This window comes from Arachis hypogaea, chromosome 9 (genome assembly GCF_003086295.3).
Source record: "Arachis hypogaea cultivar Tifrunner chromosome 9, arahy.Tifrunner.gnm2.J5K5, whole genome shotgun sequence".
Taxonomy (NCBI): domain Eukaryota; kingdom Viridiplantae; phylum Streptophyta; class Magnoliopsida; order Fabales; family Fabaceae; genus Arachis; species Arachis hypogaea.
The window spans coordinates 86,655,904-86,660,407 of NC_092044.1; the positions used below are offsets into that span (position 1 = coordinate 86,655,904).

At 39.1% G+C, this 4,504-nt stretch overlaps 1 non-coding gene across 1 annotated transcript; it reads right to left on the bottom strand.

The window, feature by feature from the left end:
• Positions 1 to 2,371: 2,371 nt before the first annotated feature.
• Positions 2,372 to 2,479, bottom strand: LOC112713974 (small nucleolar RNA R71). The gene has a single exon (XR_003158934.1). It is a non-coding gene; the product is annotated as a small nucleolar RNA R71 (small nucleolar RNA).
• Positions 2,480 to 4,504: the final 2,025 nt, after the last annotated feature.

The following is a 4,504-nucleotide window of genomic DNA, read 5'->3' on the forward strand; positions in this document are numbered from 1 at the left end:
GTGGGATCGACCCTTACTCGCGTAAGGTTTATTACTTGGACGACCCAGTGCACTTGCTGGTTAGTTGTGCGAAGTTGTGTAATGCCATGGTATTGAGCCACCAAGTTTTTTGGGGTTCATGACCGGGGATTATGAGAGTTGTGAAAAGTATTGTTCACAATTTCGCGTACCAAGTTTTTGGCGCCGTTGCCGGGGATTGTTCAAGTTTTGAGCAAGCTTTTGGTAACATCAGTGCCAAGGATTGTTGAGTTTGGACAACTGACGGTTTATCTTGTTGCTTAGATTAGGTGTTTATTTTTTTTTTCGAAATTCTTGAAGATGAATTCTAGAGTTTCATGATGATTTGTTGAAGTCTGGCTGGCTGAGAAGCCATGTCTAATCTCATTGGACCGAGGTTTCAACTTATCATCACAAGAACTTGTTGATTTCTATCAATCTTGCTTTTGGAGCAGTGATCTGCTAAGGCTTGGCTGGCCATTGGCCATGTCTAGTGTTTTGGACCGAAGCTTTCTTTGAAAGCTTGGCTGGCTGTGAAGCCATGTCTAATTCCTGGACCGGAGTCTTAGACTAGCATTGCAGTGATTCCTGGAATTCTCATTAAGAATTTTGATACCTTTTTCCATCAAATTTTCGAAAAACACAAAAAAATAAAAAAAATCATAAAATCCAAAAATTTCTTGAGTCTAGTGTCTCATGTTAAGTTTGGTGTCAATTGCATGCATCCATTCATGTGTTCTTAAGGATCTTCAAATAATTTTTGATGATTTCTTACTCTGATCTTTGAATTCTTTTGACTTGAGTTTTATGTGTCTCATATGCATTCTCATTAGTGTTAGTAGTATACAAACTGCTAAGTTTGGTGTCTTGCATGCATAGTTATTTGATTCTTGTTGCATTTTGATTTTTCCTTATTATTAAAAATCCAAAAATATTTTTTATTTGTGTCTTCTCAAGTCAATACTACAGAGAAATTAAAGATTCAGAACATACAGCAGAGGAATTACACAGAAAAGCTGGACGTTCAAAACGCCCAGTGAAGAAGGATAGACTGGCGTTTAAACGCCAGCCAGGGTACCTGGTTGGGCGTTTAACGCCCAAAAGGGTATAGTTTTGGGCGTTAAACGCCAGAATGTGCACCATTCTGGGCGTTTAACGCCAGGATGGCACAAGAGGGAAGATTCTGTTTTTCAATGCAATTTTTTTTCAGGTTTTCAAAATCTTTTCAAAATCAAATCTTTTTCAAATCAATTTTTCAATCAAATCTTTTTCAAAATCAATTTATTTCTATTTTCTAGGATACTTACTATCAATTAATGATTTGATTCAACATTTCAAGTATGTTACCTTTTCTGTTGAGAAAGGTTCAATGTTTGAATCATATCTTTTCTTGTTAGTCAAGTTTTTAATTTTCAAAATCAAATCTTTTTAAAATGTTTTTCAAATCATATCTTTTCAAATCAAATTTTTTTTCCTTAACCACATCTTTTTCAAAATAGTTTTCAATCGAATCTTTTTGATTTCTAATTTCAAAATCTTTTTCAAAAATCACTTGATTTCCTTCCCACTTTCATTTTCGAAAATTAAGTAAATGTTTTTCAAAAATGTTTTCAAAATTTTTTTACTTGATTTTCGAAAATCACTTCCCTCCTTCACACATCCTTCTATTTATGGACTAACACTATTCCTTAATGCAAAAATTTGAACTCCATCTTCTTTAATAAGTTCGAATTTTCTACTCCTGTCTTCTACCTTTCTTTTCCTCTGACACCTCAAGGAATCTCTATACTGTGACATAGAGGATTCCACATTTTCTTGTTCTCGTCTCTTTCTTATGAGCAGGAGCAAAGACAAAAGCATTCTTGTTGAAACTGACCCTGAACCTGAAAGGACTTTGAAGAGAAAGCTAAGAGAAGCCAAAGCACAACTCTCTTTAGAGGACCTGACCGAATTCTTCAAAGAAGAAGAACACATGGCAGCCGAAAACAACAATGCCAACAATGCAAGGAAGGTGCTGGGTGACTTTACTGCACCTACTCCCGACTTCTATGGGAGAAGCATCTCTATCCCTGCCATTAGAGCAAACAACTTTGAGCTTAAGCCTCAATTAGTTTCTCTAATGCAACAGAATTGCAAGTTTCATGGACTTCCATTGGAAGATCCTCATCAGTTTTTAGCTGAATTCTTGCAAATATGTGACACTGTCAAGACTAATGGGGTTGACCCTGAGGTCTACAGACTTATGCTATTCCTTTTTGCTGTAAGAGACAGAGCTAGAACATGGTTGGACTCTCAACCTAAAGAAAGCCTGGACTCTTGGGAAAAGCTAGTCAATGCCTTCTTGGCAAAGTTCTTTCCACCTCAAAAATTGAGTAAGCTTAGAGTGGAAGTCCAAACCTTCAGACAGAAGGAAGGAGAATCCCTCTATGAAGCTTGGGAAAGATACAAACAATTAATCAGAAAGTGTCCTTCTGATATGCTTTCTGAATGGAGCATCATAGGTATTTTCTATGATGGCCTCTCTGAACTATCCAAGATGTCTTTGGATAGCTCTTCTGGAGGATCTCTTCATTTGAAGAAGATGCCTACTGAAGCTCAAGAACTGATTGAAATGGTTGCAAATAACCAATTCATGTACACTTCTGAAAGAAATCCTGTGAACAATGGGACTAGTCAGAAGAAAGGAATTCTTGAGATTGACACTCTGAATGCCATATTGGCTCAGAACAAGATATTGACTCAACAAGTCAATATGATTTCTCAAAGTCTGTCTGGAATGCAAAATGCACCAAGCAGTACTAAGGAAGCTTCATCTGAGGAAGAAGCTTATGATCCTGAGAACCCTTCAATGGAAGAGGTGAATTACATGGGAGAACCCTATGGAAACACCTATAATCCTTCATGGAGAAATCATCCAAATTTTTCATGGAAGGATCAACAGAGACCTCAACAAGGTTTCAACAATAATAATGGTGGAAGAAACAGGTTTAGCAATAGCAAACCTTTTCCATCATCTTCTCAGCAACAGACAGAGAGTTCTAAGCAGAATAACTCTGACTTAGCAACCATGATCTCTGATCTGATCAAAACCACTCAAAGTTTCATGACTGAAACAAGATCCTCCATTAGAAATTTGGAGGCACAAGTGGGACAGCTGAGCAAGAAAATTACTGAACTCCCTCCTAGTACTCTTCCAAGCAATACAAAAGAAAATCCAAAAGGAGAGTGCAAGGCCATCAACATGGCCGAATTTTGGGAGGGAGAAGAGGCAGTGAACGCCACTGAGGAAGGCCTTACTGGGCGTCCACTGGCCTCCAATGAGTTCCCCAATGAGGAACCATGGGAATCTGAGGCTCAAAATGAGACCATAGAGATTCCACTAGACTTACTTCTGCCATTCATGAGCTCTGATGAGTATTCTTCCTCTGAAGAGGATGAGTATGTCACTGAAGAGCAAGTTGCTAAATACCTTGGAGCAATCATGAAACTGAATGACAAGTTATTTGGAAATGAGACTTGGGAGGATGAATCTCCTTTGCTCACCAAAGAACTGGATGACTTGTCTAGGCAGAAACTGCCTCAAAAGAGACAGGATCCTGGGAAGTTTTCAATACCTTGTACCATAGGCACCATAACCTTCAAGAAGGCCTTGTGTGACTTAGGGTCAAGTGTAAACCTCATGCCTCTCTCTGTAATGGAGAAGTTAGGGATCTCTGAGGTGCAAGCTGCAAAAATCTCACTAGAGATGGCAGACAATTCAAGAAAACAAGCCCATGGACTTGTAGAGGATGTTCTGGTTAAAGTTGAAGATCATTACATCCCTACTGATTTCATAGTCCTAGAGACTGGGAAGTGCATGGATGAATCCATCATCCTTGGCAGACCCTTCCTAGCCACAGCAAGAGCTGTGATTGATGTTGATAGAGGAGAGATGATCATTCAAGTGAATGAAGAATCCTTGATGTTTAAGGCTCAAGGATATCCCTCTGTCATCATGGAGAGGAAGCATGAAGAGCTTCCCTCAAAACAGAGCCAAACAGAGCCCCCACAGTCAAACTCTAAGTTTGGTGTTGGAAGGCCACAACCAAACTCTAAGTTTGGTGTTGAACCCCCACATTCAAACTCTAAGTTTGGTGTTGGGAGGCCACAACCAAACTCTAAGTTTGGTGTTGAACCCCCACATTCAAACTCTAAGTTTGGTGTTGGGAGGTTCCAACATAGCTCTGAGCATTTCTGAGGCTCCATGAGAGTCCTCTGTCAAGCTACTGACATTAAAGAAGCGCTTGTTGGGAGGCAACCCAATGTTATATTTTATCTATTTTATTTTGTTATTTTATCTTTTTTGTAGGTTGATGATCATGAGAAGTCACAAAATTAATGAAAAAAGCAAAAACAGAATGAAAAACAAGAAGAAAAATAGCACACCCTGGAGGACGCACCCACTGGCGTTTAAACGCCAGTGAGGTTAGCTGTTGGGCGTTTAACGCCCAGTCTGGCACCATTCTGG